The sequence below is a fragment of the Eulemur rufifrons genome, chromosome 15, assembly GCF_041146395.1.
Source record: "Eulemur rufifrons isolate Redbay chromosome 15, OSU_ERuf_1, whole genome shotgun sequence".
Taxonomy (NCBI): Eukaryota; Metazoa; Chordata; class Mammalia; order Primates; family Lemuridae; genus Eulemur; species Eulemur rufifrons.
Genome location: NC_090997.1, coordinates 93,521,582 through 93,537,913, shown reverse-complemented (window position 1 = coordinate 93,537,913; position 16,332 = coordinate 93,521,582). Strand labels below are relative to the sequence as shown.

The window sequence follows — 16,332 nt, the reverse complement described above, 5'->3', positions numbered from 1 at the left end:
TGCAAATAATTTGGGCAAGATGTTGTGTTCACATTTAGAAACACGGACTCTGGGGCTAACTGCTGAGAACCAGGTTGGAAATGTTAATGTAATTGCTATCAGGACATTTTTCTGATCTTAGAGTGGCACCAACGAGGTGTGTGCGTGTGCACATGTTCGTGTATGTGAGTGTGTATTCTGTGCACGTCTGTGTGTCCTCTAGTGTTGGCTTGGGATTCGCTGAGAGTAGGAAATTGTAGACGTAAAATATCATTCTTGAAGTCAGGGAAAGGTGAGCACGAAGCTCTCATGTGTTAGATAAGAAATAAAGCTGAGATCACTTCCTGCTGCAGGTGAGGATGGATGTATAGTTCAATCTCCCCTCTCAGTTTATTGTTATATTTTTAATTATATTACATTTTAAATAACTGAGTTGTAGAGGTGTCTGTGTGTTGTTTCTTTTCAAGTCTGTAGCTCTGGGGACAGACTGTGTTTCTGTGACTGTGACAAGACCGGGCTGGTTCCCATGATGGCTCGACTGTGCGGGACGGTGATGAGGGCTCGGCTCGCAGACCTATCCCAGGGCCGCTCCGTCATTTACTCTGATTTCTCTAAGTGATTGAGCAGCACACTTGTCACACACTCCTTCTTCAGGGATCGAGTTATAATTAAATCCAGGGACACGCTCTGACAGCTGGAGCTGGCAGGATTTGAGTTTGGTATTTATTCTTGCAGAAGCCCGCAGCTATAGCGTGTGTTCCGCGTGCGCCCGACCAGTTATGGTGATAATGAAATGTCTGTTCTGTCTGCAGTTTAGTCTGTTTGGTGAGAATGAAAACCCAGTAGAATGGACTTGCTTTGACTACAGATTGAAGCATTTTCTTATAAAACTCAAGCCCTACTTTTTCCAGAGAGGACTAAAGGTTAGTTCCATATTGGGCAGACAAACAAGAAACCATAACTAAGTAGTTAAGAATAGGTAAACACAAATGGCATGGAAGAGGGGAGATGTCTGGTAGGGTGCCAGTGTGCAGCTCAGATTTAACAGCTTCATCAAAGGGAATGTGTTAAATGTTCATTAACTAAATTTACAAATGATCCCCAACTGGGAGGTGTTGCAAACAACAGAGAGATAACACACACACACACACACACACACACACACACATTACATGTGTGTGCATACACACAGAGCAGAAAATGAAGTAGCATTCTGGCTGGAAAATAGACTGAAGATAAAATAATCTTAAGTACAGATATCCAACCATCCCCCAGGGATCTTGGACAAGATCTGAGACACCCCCAGAAGGAGAAAGAGTGGGGCCACTGGACGCCCACAGAGGCAGAAGAGTGATTGAAGAACACTCGGTGGTAACATGCTAATCAGGAAACTCATGCCTTTCATTTACGGGAAATTTTTGTTATTATTTCATTGATTTCCTCCATTTTGTTTCTTCGGCTCTCTCCTTCTAGAACTTTTACTATTTGGGTATTTGACCTATTGGACTGGCCATCGAACTTCCTTAGAATGTCTGTCCTGTTTCCTATCTCGTTTTGACAGATTTCTTAAACTTTATCTTCTAAGCCTTCTATAGATTGCTTTTGTTTTCAAAATGTTCTTTTTTTTAATAGTATGTTTTTGTTTTTGCTTCCCCTAGCTCCCCGAGGAGACTTGTAGTATAATTTTGAAGCGTTTTTCTGTCCCCCACATCGTCTCTGCTGCCTCTGAGTCATCTCCGCATTCTTCTGTCCAGGTATCTGTCTTTCATGGCCATGGCCTCCCCCTTGTCTGGTGATCCTTTGTTCTCTGTCCGTACTGAAGACCGAGGCACTAGAAATCAGACTGGAAGCCCTGCGTTGGGGGGCTTTTTGCTTGGGGGGGCCTCACTACAGTGACCTGGTGGAGGGCGCAGGGTCTTGGTGGGATCTCCAAATGTCAGCATTTGTAGATCTCACCTATTGGGCAGGTTGTTTTCAACAAAGAGGAATCCTTCCATCTCCTGTCTTGGTGGCTGGGGTGGGGAGAGGCTATGGAAAACCTGGCTAGCAGCACTGTGGGAGCTGAGTTCGAGAAGGTGACTGGGCATCAGTCTGAATCCCAGGGCACTCTACTGCCCGCCCTGAGGAGGGTGCTAGTGCGAGGTGATGGCAGGACGCAAATGCCAAGTGCTTTGTGGGAGGATGTAAGTCCCACGGGGACCGAGACCTTGGCTGGCTTGTTTGCCACTATCTCCCAAGTGCAAGAACGATACTGGCCATAGTGAAAATCCACAATCAATATTTTTTAAAAGAATGAATGAATGAATGGATGGATGAACATGATCTCATTTAATTATCTGAGGAACTCAGTTATAACTCTGACTTACCCTTTTGTGAAAGGTTAGGAAACAAGTCCCAGCAACTTGGGACTTTTGTTTCCCAGGGGATTGCTCTTTCTAGAAGGGTTGTTTTTGTGTAATCTGAGAATTACCCATAATAATTATCCATGCTAACCCGTGTCAACCAACGACTGAATGAGATAGCCGAGTGGGCTTGGCTAAGTTACTCAGCATTTATTCAACACAATATTATTGAGTGAGTGCCCACTATGTGCTTGGCACCAGGCTGGGAGGTTTATATTCATTAACTCTTGTGTTATCCCCACGGTAGCCTTGCCGGGTAGCCAGTTGGCCTAAACCCAGTTTCTTAAAGATCTATTTGACTAATGAAGAGTTGGCTTAAAAGTCAACATCCATTTAAAAGCCTACATTTTATTATGTAGTGTTCTATATTTTCTTGGCATTTTGGAGCAGTTTAGTAATAAAAAAAGTAGTTCCTCTAGGAGCCCATCTAACTTAATTTTGTATTTATATTAAGTATTTATTGAACTTGCAGACTTTTTTTTTAAATGATGGGATTGTTTTGTATACTTGAAAGTGCCTTTTTCTATTTGACCTACTTTTGGATAGTTAAGCTCTTTTTAGTCGGTTTATGTAAGGCCCTTTATTCAGAATTTAAATTAAATTCAAAATTAAATTAAAATTAAACCTTAATTTAATTTAACATTTATTTCCATGACACAACTACAGATATAAAAATGCTCCAAAGGAGATTCAGTTTTGCATGAGTGGGCTTTTAGGTAAGATGTTCTCCAGCCAGGCTGCACTGAGAGAAGAATGGGGACCCAGACCCGGGCAGGCCTCTTACTGTTGCTCTTCCTTCCCCACCTTCCCCCCAACCCTCCTCACTCTCAGCCAGGGAGGAGCAGACTGGGGCCTGGCTTCTGATTTTTATGATTCTCAGTGTCAAATGCTGTTTGTCCTGTTCCCCTGAGACAGAGGGAAGGCACTCAGGTGGGTCACTGAGTGTGCTGGGGACAGACAAAACTTCCTGGCAACCTTTCAAACGCTCTTCTCACCTGCTCATCCATAAACAATGCCCTCAGACATCAATGGGACATGTGAATGGCTTAAAATAGGGATGACTAAAGTAGCCAGAAAATTAGATAACCTTAAAGCATAATGATTTTATTTATTGTAGAAATGCTTATAATAATTAAAACAGAAAGAAAAAGGGAGAACTTATATTATTCCTGCCTGCCTAACATATCTTTGGATCAGAATTTGTTAATTTTGTTGAATATGTTAACTATTTTAATAAGTCTCTATTTTTAATATGAGAAAATAGAATCAAATTGCAATTTGAGGGAGAGGAAGGAACTCAGGGTTAGGTGTAAAAGAGAGGCAATTATTTTAGAATGTGGATCTGTCAAACCCAATCTAAGAATCATAAATGCAGTACTCAAAGACTGTACATCTTGCTGCTTTTTAAGGAAGGTCAAAAACAGATGATTCTTAAAGCATAATTGTCTTTATTGTCATATTTGGAAAACTATTGGTGTGTCAACATAATGTCTACAAACTTTCAGAAGGAATTTTTGTTGAATTTTCTGGACATTATCTGGAATAAAGATGATGTCCTTCTGCCACTGTAGTGCTTTGTGGGTGGCTCTGACCCTGCCCTGGGTCTGTCCCCTGAGACTCTGACCAGTGACCCTGAGTCTGACTTTGCACGGAACTCTTAGCACAACCAGTTGGCAGGTCTGGGCATATGAACCAAATGTCCTTCCATGCAATAAAATTCTAGCATTTTAATTTTTCAGGTGTTAAATGGTATTTTTTTTTTCCTTGAGACAGAGTCTCACTCTGTTGCCCTGGCTAGAGTACAGTGGCGTCATCATAGCTCACTGCAACCTCAAACTCCTGGGCTCAAGTGATCCTCCTGCCTCAGCTTCCTGAGTAGCTGGAAATTATAGGTGCACACCACCACACCCAGCTAATTTTTCCATTTTTTGGTAGAGATAGGGTCTCGATCTTGCTGAGGCTGCTTTCCAACTCCTGACCTCATGCTATCCTCCTGCCTCAGCCTCCCAGAGTGCTAGGATTATAGGCATGAGCCACCGTGCCCAGGCTTAAATGGTATTTTGAAGAGTACAGCCATAGGGATATCCACCAAACTAGACTTTACAGTGCTGTTGACTGTAGTGGCTGAATCTGCTATCTGACCTGTGCCAGGAGCCACCTCAGCTGCAAGTACAATCCTCTGTGACATGCATTTATGGCTGTCATCTTGATGAATAGTATAGACTCCGGGGCCAGACTGCCGGGGCTCAAATCCAGGTCATAAATCCTATGTGACCACTTGTGTGCTCTCTATCTTTATCAGTACAATAGGGATTTCATGCACCGAGCTCATGGTGTTGTGGTGAGCATTTCATGAGTTAATACGTGTAGAGAGCTTAGAACAGTGCCTGGCACATGGTAAATGGCATGTAAGCGTCAGTTGGTAATGTATTGTTACCATTATGATTTACCTGAAGCAAGTGGAACTACACAAACGCACAGGAGAGCACTCGAGGGAGTAAATACTTAAGTTAACAATCGCTTCTTCTGTAATCTTGGAATTTCTCTTCTCTTCCTTTCTCTTTGCTGACAGCTTTCTCATCCTTCTCTTCCCGTTTTCTTCACACGTTCTATGTTCCCTCTTCCTCCATCGCAGCTTATGTAATTCTATTTTGGGCAATTTCTTTCTTACACTTAGACATCCCCTGAATCCTCTTCCTCTTTTCTCTTACTCTTGCAAGTTTTATTTTATTTCATTTTATTTTAATCAACTAATTGATATGAGAGGTGGCTGTTAAAAAGGTAGAGCCAGGCTCTTGACCTGCGGCATCAGAAGGAGGCGAGTTACAAAGGGAGAGAGTCCGAGGCTGGCCAGAGGGGCCCGGGTTCCTTCTGGTTGCAGAGCTTTATGTCTGCCATTTCAGATTGATATTCATATTTTACTAACATTTATCTTCTACCTCAGGTGGCTTTTGCCTTGGACTATGGCGTTTAGATGGATTATCATTTAACCCTTACAACAACTCCTTGAAGGCAGGTATCACTCCTATCTTACAGATGAAGAAAAGCAAAACTAGAGAGCGATAAAAACCTCACCCAAGGTAACACACCTAGGAAGTAGAGAGCCAGAACTGGAACCCCTACATTCTGACTCCAAGCTCCATTCTCTCCCCACTACTCAGAATCCATCCCACACATAGAAGTAAAATAGTAATGCACAAATTCCATCAATGCCATACCCTTTAAACTGTCTAAAAGTCTTGTTTGGAATTTTGTAGAAGTTTCTATATAGTGCTTCATCTTCCTTTAAATAAACCAAATTTTTCTCCAGCACTCGATCCATCCAGCCACCTGTCTGATCAGCCCTCCATCCCTCCATCTGTCTATCCATCCAGTCATCCCTCCGTCCATCCATCTATCCTGCCAATCACATATCCATGCATCCAGTTATCCATCCATCCAACCATCCATTCTTTTATTATTTATTTAGCATGTCCCAGGCATTATAATAAGTTCTGCAGAAACCTCTGTTTTTAAGAAGTTCTAGGTAATCCCTGTCTTTAAGAAGAAATCTTAAGAAGATTTAACAAGAAATCTTAAGAAGGAATCCCTGTCTTTAAGGAGTCTAGGGCAGGGGGCAACATGTAAATTTGAAAATTGCAATCTAATGTGGTAAATGTTAATACACAGTGGTACTTATGGAAATGCAGGTGAGGTGGGGAGGGAAATTTCTAACTTTTCCTAGGGCAGATTTTTTTTTAACTGGGGTTCTTGGAACTTTGGAAGGTCAGTGGAGGAACCACCTGAAGTCATGTGCAAAATTTTCTCAGAGGGGTTTGTGGCCAAGGGAGTAGAGAGATGGGGGTTTGATCAGGGCATCACAGAGGAGTTTTAACTGTGCTCATGTCTAAGCTGACCAAGAGTTTGCCAGGAATTAGAAGGGGAAGAAGACAGTTCAAGTAAACGAAACCACAAGTGGAAAAGTACATGCAAATAATTTGCTTGGACTCCAGCCTAGGGTACCATTCAAGGCAGCAGCAGGAGACAAAGCACCTAGGATAAGTGGTTGGGGTCCTGATCAAGAAAGGAAGGATATGCAAGGCCACAAATGAATTCTCAAGATATTGACAATGCTCTCAAAAGCATAATTATAGTTCATTGTAACATTTACTCTTCAGTGTCATTAAACAAAACCACAGAAGTTCTTTTTGTGCTTTTCCAGAAGCTTGTAGCAAATTCTCTATATCTTAGGATAAATTTGCATTCAGGAGTGGAGCTATCAGCCTAACCCTGTTTCTGGGGGATAATGTGTCCTGAATTCCAAACCACAGCTTGTAAAACTTCTGAAGCGCCATGAGGCTGTGAACTGGTGTGGTGGCATCTCCTGTTGGTGCCATGGCGGTAGACCACCAAAACCCTGATGTTGAAATATGGGGCTGTGAATAAGAGGAGGGACAGAGAAAGAGAATATTGTCCACAGTGAAGAACTGCTTATTTTGTTATTCAAAAAGAAGCAGAGGGATTGCAGACGTGGATTTTACTAGAGGTAATAGTAGTTAAATTTATAATCCAGGTATTACTCTGGAATTCTCTGCCACACTAATTTTATTTTCTTCCCAAGCCTCTGGGATTGCAAAACTAATCAGGTAGATTAAGTAGGTTAGTTAAATTAAGATATATACACGATCATCTCCCAAAAAGGAAGCTGGTCTGAGCTGGAACTGTTCTATAGATTTCAAGGCTCATTTGCTGGTCTCCTTAGATAGGACAGGAACGATATTCCTAAGCCTGATAATTCCCCTTTCTGTCAGAGTGAATCAATACATCTTTTCGCATCCTCAGCACAAAACCCCAAATGTGCTTGCTTCCTTTTCTAAAAGAAAGCCTCTGTCTCGCTGGGATTAAGAGGGCATAGTCCCATGACACAGTTTGCAGTCAAATTTTGGCATCTGAAAAACCTTCCCTCTTTCAAGAACTGTGGGCAACCAGTCAGGAGGGAACAGCGCTTTGGCATTTGGGCTGAAAATGCTACCTTCCAACTGAGCTGCTCTTAACGTATTGTTTCTGAAACCAGGGGACGCACGTGTAAACAAGAGCAGGCTTTGTACTGCGGGGACATTTTTGAGCAGCACATCTGCACCACGTTGAAAGGCAACTGGCCAGCTGTGTGTGTTCGCTTTCTCCCGTACACCAGCTTCCCTCGGACTCCGGAACAGCCCCACAGGGCCTGCTGGCTACCTCTCACCACTCACATTTCAGATTCTTTCGCTTTGTTCATACCATCGCCACGGAATCTTACATTTCACACACAGCCCATCTGACTGGCAGCCCTTTCCTCTCAATGACCCACCACCCCTATTCTCTACTTTTGGTCCCAGTCCTACCAAGAAGGTGAGTGGAAATTTGTCCAAGCAGAGGCTCACTAGCTCAAAACATCCACACTGATATTTCTTCTAGGGTTCCCTTCCCTAATTCTATTTTCATTCGACGAGTATTTATTGGGCACCGTCTTCAGCTCCTCAGACACGCTAGTGAGCAAAACAGACTTCTGGAAGCCAACCTGAGGGGCCTCCACTCCCCAAAGTGGAGTCCGGAGCCAGATAAGGGACAAGAAGGGCCCGAGGCCAGCCTGGGGCTCCCAGCACCTGTACAGCAAGCCGTGGGGCCCGCAGACCCAGCCACGTGACCTCTGCACTCTTCCCTTTCCTTAATCATCTTTCCTGAACAAATCCAATCCCTTTTATAATTAAAAAGGAGAAGAACGTCACACTCTACAGAACACTGCTTCCACAGAGGAGACAGAAACAAAGTTGTTTAGCAAGCTGAGAAGAAAACTCCTTCACTAGATAGAGTGTTAGATGCTAAATAGTTAATCTGATGGCCCCGCTCCCCTGAGGCTTGGAATATGAAGCACACAGTTCCATCCTTCATTCTTAGCGTGTGTGGAAATCTTTTAAAAAATTTTCGCAGATAAGCAGAGGGCGGAAAAGCTCTGGTCTTTCAGAGGAAAAACTTTTCTTGGATTCCAAAACCTTTTTAGAGTCTTGGGGGTAAAATAAATATCTACACATATCTTTATATAGATACATACATCTTTATATAACTATATTTTATACAATAAATGATAAGCCACAAAAACCTGGGAAAGGAATTCCAAAGCGGAGGCTGCCTGGCCCCCTTGGAATTTCGATGAAGTCATCAGAAGCGCTGAAAATCCCCAGAGAGTGACAGTTATTTTATACCTGTTTCCCACCACAGTTCCTTCCTGAATATTCCTGCCGAAATGTCAGAAGGACACACGCAGAAAAACAGCCTTAAAATTCAAAAAAAGGACAGCCTACGTACCCTGGAGTCTTCATCCTCCATGACAGGGGCTGCGGGTGAGTCCATCGGGCCATACGTTCAGATGGTCTCTGACTTCCTCTCTGACTCAGACCGCGCGAATCCACAGCACTGATGTAAGGCTCTTAATGGGAATCTGTTTTCAATTCAGGGCAGATGTGGGACACTCTTGTAGCCCTAGGGATTATCAACTTTAAAACAAATCGCCTTCAGGACGATAAGTGCAGAGGCAGTAACGGCTTCCTGAGGCCTCACTGGGTTCCTTCCAAATGCTTAACGTATAACACAATAACTGTGGCACAACAGCAAGTTTTGCTCTTTAGGTTCTCAGACTTTAAAATGAAGCTTACAAATACCCCCTCGGAAACAAAGCTTGTAAATGTATCTCCAAATGTTTAACTAGAAATTCAGACATTTTAGGAACATACAACAGTGGTCAAAATGCCCCTCCCTCCTGCCCCCCCACAAAACTATCTTAGCACTCATTGTTTGGCTCATTGAGTGTAGCTTTTCCACAAATTGAAATTGAATTGTTCTGATTCAGCATTTTCTTGGCTCATGAAAAGGAAGGGAGGATTATTCCAAGACTTCCACAGAGAAATATCTAGAAATCCATTTAACACGGGCAGTTGAATGTTCTAGAATTAGTGTTCACGGAGACCACTTTGTAGAGTTGGTTCATCTGCCAGATTTTAAACTCTAAAAAATCCTAGCTGGGGCTTAATATGGTTTAATAACCCTGAAAAGAGGTTACAAAAACACTAATGTTGAAGATATTTATAGGAAAAATGTAAAAATTTTCATAAAACTTTCCTTTTAACAAAATAAAACAGTTTTATATAGTCTTTTAAAATATTAAAAGTTAATGTGCATGGCATTTCCCCCACATAGATAAGTTTAGGGGTAAGTAACATCAGTGAATAGTCAGAAGACAGTCATATTTAAAATATGTATTAGGAAAACATAGTCTATTCTTTAAAATTAATATCATGAGTGTGATGTAACACAGCTACATGGCAAAGCATCAAGTCACCAAAGAACATTAGGGCTACTATTTCTCTTATCTTCATGGGGAAAAAATAGATTAAACTCCCAATTAAACTTCCTGTACTTTAAGAATGCTCTAAAATAACCACTGGAAAGGATATTAAGAGTTCTGGATGGGACATAAAGGGACCTGTCCCCAGATCTCTGTTTACCTGAATGGCTCTGGACAAGCTAGTGCCCAGGCCACAGTTTCCTATTTGTTTTTATTTTTATTTTTATTATTTTTTTAGAGACAGGATCTTGCTCTGCCAGGAGTGCAGAGCTGGAGTGCAGTGGTGTGATCATAGCTCATTGCAGCCTGGAACTCCTGGGCTCAAGTTATCCTCTTGCCTCAGCCTCCTGAGTAGCAGGGACTACAAGCTCATGGCTCCATGCCCAGCTGATTTTTTCTTATTTTTTGTAGAGATTGGGTCTTGCTATGTTGTCCAGGCTGGTCTCAAACTCCTGGTCTCAAGCAATCCTCCCACCTCAGCCTCCCAAAATTCTGAGATTATAGGCATGAGCCACTGTGCCTGGCCAGTTTCCTTATTTATAAAGTGGCTGAATTAGGTAGATGATTTCTAAAATCCAAACCTCAAATATCAGTGATGATGTATTAACAAAGATCTGGTAGAACAGAGGGTAAAGGCCTTTTTTGTTCTTTTGTTTTCAAAAGTAATCACTAACTGCCACCTGCTTAACATCTCAGACAAAAAGTTTTTTCCAACTTGGAGCATGTATTTACAATTTTGGTTGACAAGGCAAATTGTAGCCAAAAAGTTGGATCTAAAGGGTCAAGAAACTCACTACCTTATACAAATTAGACACCTAGATTTTCTTTGGGTTGATAGACTTTTAGGGAAACAATTACCAAAGGCATAACTTCCAAATTCTAATCCTTCTCACAGGCATCCATAATGTACTTACTTAGCAATTACTATCAAAGTGGGTAAAAAAAACCAGACATTGTCAGTGAGAAGTGGGGGTAAGGTAGAGGTAAGGTGGGGGATCCTCGGGCTGGAAGATGGTGTGGTTTGGTGAGAGAGCACCAGCTTACCAGTCAGGAGGACCAAGGTCTAGTTTCAGGGCTGCTACTAATTAATCGTGTGATCTTGGCCACATGTCCCCGTTCCAGGCCTCTGTTTCCTTGCCTGTGTCAGGAAGGATTTGCTCTGTCCATCCTCTTGCTCTCTCAACAACCAAAGGAGAAATTCTACCCCGTGGGATGTAGTTTTGTTTTACAGTTTGGCTCTTAGGGGCACAGAAGCCAAGCCTCTAACAAGTGTATGTCGGTGCACGGTGTGTATCAGACACAGCTGCAGAGCAGGCACCGGTCCACGGCCAGCCTGGGAGAGGGTCTTTGTCTTGTCGTGGGAGATACCCACCCACCTGCAGAAAAGAGCTCAGTGCTAGCAACGAAGTCCCGTGATAAAGAACATCATCCAATTGAAGTTTTCTTTCTGAAAACTATTTTTATTGCTCAGCTCTGATTTGATAATATATGAACATTCTTTAAAAATAATCATGTATTAATGTAATACTGGTGTTAGGGGTTGAATTGTGCCCCTCCACCAGAGTCATATGTTGAAGTCCCCACCCACAGTAACTCAAAATGTGACCTTATTTGGAGATAGGGTCTTTATGGAGTTAATTAAATTAAGATGAGGTCATCAGGGTGGGCCCTAATCCAAACACAATCTAACACTGAAATTACTCAACAAAGCACAGGAAAATACCAAAAAAAAAAAAAAAAAAAAAAATATATATATATATATATATGTAAACCTAAAGAAACCAGGTGACAGGGAGGGCACACAGCTGGGAATGCCCACGGCACTGTTCTTATTCAAGGTACCGTGCGCACTGGCTCACCCCAAGCCAGAGTTCAGCTGTTACCTGCCAGCACCTCTACCAGGCACAGGAATCTAGACATTTATAACACACCCTCTTATTAATTACAAGAACTTTTTCCAAATATAAACAAATGCGGCAATGATGTATTGTTATTTCATACCACAAAAAGTAGGCTACCTTGATTTTCTCTATTAATGTACTTTATCAAAAATAAAAAGAGATACCAAGGAATGGGCTGGTGAATGTACATCAAAACACCACTTATTACATGGAGCAAGTGGCTGTAGTTTCCAAAGATAAAATTCAAACGGGATCCTGTATCATTATTCCCAAATGCCTTACCTGACAATGTTTAAAAGTGAGTAATTTATACAAAGCCGTTATGAAAGAAAACAAATATTCCAAACTTACATATTTATTAAAATCAATCTCCATTATTTTTCTTCTTAAAAAGCTTAGCCACAGATATAGTCTCTAAATACTGACAGTATTCAGGGCCCAAACAAAGCTGAAATGAAGGCTAGACTCAAACAGTGCAGGGAATAGGAAGGAGGAGAAAGTTTAAGGTTAACTACCTAAGCCAGGCAGGTGGCTGTGACCCCAGAGGGAATGGGATTCCACAAGGCTTAACTTCTCAAAGACAAAGTTTGAATGTTCAGCTGGAATGGATAGATGAATGGTTCTGGCAGAGTTTGATGCTTTCAAAATTGTGAGGAGGAGGGGAAAAAATCTGCTGCCATGCACAGAGTTGAGCTGAATTTTGCAACTTGCCTATCAGCAGATGATTACATGTTTTCCATCATATTTTCCACGTTTCTATGACCTAGTAGCTTGTTTGCATGTCATTTACATTAAACCTGATCTGCTTAACTTTCCCATGTGAGTTATAAGTGATGGTGTAAGCTTCACAGAGCTGTGCAGGAGGAAAAAAATTAAAATTTAGTTGTGTCTGTACCATCTGGAGGTCAGTTCCCACTGTGCGTACCAAAAAGCTCAGTTTATTATGTTACTTCTCAATACTCAAACATTTCTTCCTAAGTGAAAGATTCTTTCTATGCATTTCTTGGCATTCCAAATTGTTTGATTCAGAAAAGTTTCATAACGTTGTAAATCTTTTCCATCAGTCAAGATTTCCTGAACTAGAAAGTGGCTGGTGATATTCCTGCACAAAGAGAAATAGCTAAAAGTTGTATTATGTATTGTTCACACAGTGGGTTAACACATTGGCCTTTCCTTCTTGGGATTCGTAAAGTTTCACATGGTTTTGAGATGATTCAAGTGTGAAGACTTTAAACAATATTCCTTCCAACTCTCAGACAATGATTCAACACGTTGTTTCTCATAACTGCCTGCCGATAAGAGTCAGCTAAGGGTGCGTGTTGGAAATATGACTCCCAGCCCCCTTCTCTTGGAAGGCTGATTCTGTAGGATGGTAGGACTCTGGGGTCCTTACCATTGGGCAACTTTAAGAAACACTATTCCCTGACTCTTAACCATGTTTGGATATTGGGATCACTTGCGGCGCTTTAAAAAAAAAAGTTCTGAGCTTTGGTCCCACTGCAGAGATTCTGGCTGGGTCCAGGGTGTGGCCTGAGCATTGGGATTTTTTGAAGCTTCTAGATGATTTCAACGTGCAGCCAGTGTTGACAACCACTGAGCTGATTGAAACAACAGCCAGTTCACTGTAACACTTGTGAAAGCAATATCTAACATTTCCATTAAGATATACAAAGTACTTTTACATACACGCCTTTCATTTGAATCCTTGACAACCTGGTGAAATAGGGTAGAGGTGATGTTATCTTTCTTTTATAGATAAGCAAACTAAAGCTGGGAGAGGTGAAGTGGTTTGACTGAGGGCTACTCTAAGCAATTCCTTCTGGAATTGGTAAGGCTTGCGTAGATACTCTTGAGGTTCCTCTGCTCCTACCAGCTATCCAGTGTTCCTAGCATCCCTTTATTTATTTACTTTCATTTTTTAAGTTTTTTTATAGAGAGAGGGTCTTGCTATGTTGACCAGGCTGGTCTCGAACTCCCTGCCTCAAGAGATCCTCCTGCCTCAGTCTCCCAAAGTGGTGGGATTATAGGCGTGAGCCCCCACTCTCTGCTCCAGCATCCCTTTAAAAGTAATGAAAGAAAAGAACCCAAAAAACCCCTCTCATTTGCCTAGAGCTTCTTGCACATCATAAGTATTATTAGTAATAATACTAACGACAGCAGCAGGAGCTAACCTGGGCCCCTTTCTACACATTGTGCTAAGCGCTCTGCATCGTTATCCTAATTGGCTCAAGGACTCCGTGAGGGAGGTCATATCCCCATTTACAGATTAGGAATCTGAGGCTTAGAGAATAAGTAACTGGCCAAAGGTCACATTCCTATGCAAACATTCTTCTTATTTTATCTAAACCTCTTCTTATTTTCCTTCCAGTCAACCAAATTTTAGCAAGAGGCAGAGAAGAAAGTATTTGGTAAAGTATTTCGGAGTAAGCTATTATTGACAATTTCGCCTTCCTTGAACAGTATCACCACTTCTAACATGAAGATTGGATCTTTTGGCTGGGTGTGGTGGCTCACACCTATAGTCCTAGCTACTCAGGAGGCTGAGGTGGGAGGATGGCTTGAGCCCAATGAGCTATGATTGCACCACTCTACTCCAGCCTGGGTGACAGAGCAAGACCTTGTCTCTAAAAAAAAAAAGATTGGCTCTTTTAAGAAATGTCTAGAGCTAATCATTAAAAAGCTTGAATATGTAGCACTTGAATAGTTCAGGTGGAGAATCATGACTTGTTAATTCTTAACTAACTCTGCCTTTCCAGAGACAGTCATCGTGCACTAAATTGAGTCCTAGATCTGACACCAGAAGGCTTGAGCCTGGGTCCTAACTGCTTTTTGTTAGTGATGGGGTCTTGAGCCAGTCACATCCAGGAGAAGGCTTAATGTTTTGAGTGAATCAGGCCAAGGCGGATTAATCAATGTTCTCATATCTATTTTTCTCTAAGGTTTCCAAAACACTGAACTTATTGTTACTTAAGTATTCAGAACTTAAAGTAAATCAAGTCAAGACTCTGGATTCTAGAGGTTCAAGAGACATGAGGAACACCTTGGGTAGCTATATAAACTCTTTACAGAAATCTGGTACCATTTTATGATGCTATGAGAGGCAGAAAGATGTAAAAGAACAGAATTTCTTTATATCTCAAATTTCTAAGACTGTCATTTGGTGTGGGAATTTTAGTTCCTTTCTGCAAAGTGGAGGTGATGTAAAAGATCGAGGGCAAAGAGATTTGTAAATGCAAAGTCCCTGAGGCAGGGAAAAAAGGTTGGTGTAGTTGAGAAACTGGAAAAAGTCAAGTAGATTGGAGCTCGGAAGGCGTGAGAAAGAAGGTTCCCGAGGGGCCAGGTTGCACGGCCCTCAGGGGCAACGGTGAGCAGTGGATTTCATCTGAAATCTAACAGGACACCACTGAAGAATTTTAAACAGAGAAGCAGCATGATCTGATTCAAGCTCCAGTGTAATTTCTGTGGTGTGTGGAGAAAGAATTGGCAGATATTCAAGACAATAATGACCTTTCTTTGCCCAAGCAATACTTGTTAGAAAAAGCAGAAATTATAATCTGCTTATATTTTTAAAGCAATCTTCTATGAACCTCATCCTTCATAGGATGAGGAATAATAGTTGTTCTACATTGTCAATTGGGACAGAGAGAGAGATATATAGACCATCAAGTTTTAACCTGCCTAGCTAAGGACAGGAATGCATTTCACAACACTTTATTTATTGTGTGTCAAAATAAAAGATAACAGAATCCTCTAAAAATCGCTGTCAGTGAAAGGCATGCCTTCAGGTCTCCTTCTGGAGAAAGGTGCCGTGTTGGCAGTCAGCAAGATCCAGCCATAGGTAACCTCATTAAGTCCTGGGTGGGGTACCAGGAATTCTTTGCTTCCTTGTTTTGCACAGGTAATAGCAAACAAAATGCAAAGATGCATAACAAGGAGAAATGATTGCCATACAAATATCACTTCCCATTATAGAATTTCTTTTTTTACTTTATAGATCACTTTAATCAATAAAATAAGTAATGATAACATACATATTTTTGCAAGCATAAACACTCAAGTATACTAAGGACAAAAATATGGAATGCTTCATGAATTTGCATGTCATTCTTGCTCAGGGGCCATTCTAATCTTCTCTGTATCGTTCCAATTTTAGTATCTGTGCTGCTGAAGCAAGCACCCATTATAGAATTCTTAGCATCCCTGATAGACAGAAAAGTTGAGACATTCAAATTTCCCCTGGACTAGCTCAGAAATGAATCCTCTGTCCTTACATAGTCTTCTACTTCCACTGTCCAGACAGGGTAGGAGAACAGTAACATTCTGTATAACACACAATTGGACATGTACAGATGGGAATGGACACACTTTTACAGCTCTAAAAGTCAAACTCTCTTTACCTCTTGATGGTTTTCTCTCTCTCTCTCTCTCTCTTTTTTTTTTGACACAGGGTCTCACTCTGTTGTCCCAGCTAGAGTACAGTGATGTCATCACAGTTCACTGCAACCTCACATTCCTGTGCTCAAGCAATCCTCCTGCCTCAGCCTCCAGAGTGGCTGGGACTACAGGCACACATCACCATGCCTAGCTAATTTGTGTATTTTTTGTAGAGACGGAGGTCTGGACATGTTGCTCAGGCTAGTCTCGAACTCCTGACCTCAAGCAATCCTCCTGCCTTGGCCTCCTAAAGTGC

The 16,332-nt window shown here is 41.7% G+C and overlaps 1 non-coding gene across 1 annotated transcript; it reads right to left on the bottom strand.

The window, feature by feature from the left end:
• Positions 1-15,712: 15,712 nt before the first annotated feature.
• Positions 15,713-15,819, bottom strand: LOC138396111 (U6 spliceosomal RNA). The gene has a single exon (XR_011235591.1). It is a non-coding gene; the product is annotated as a U6 spliceosomal RNA (small nuclear RNA).
• Between the last annotated feature and the right edge of the window lie 513 nt (positions 15,820-16,332).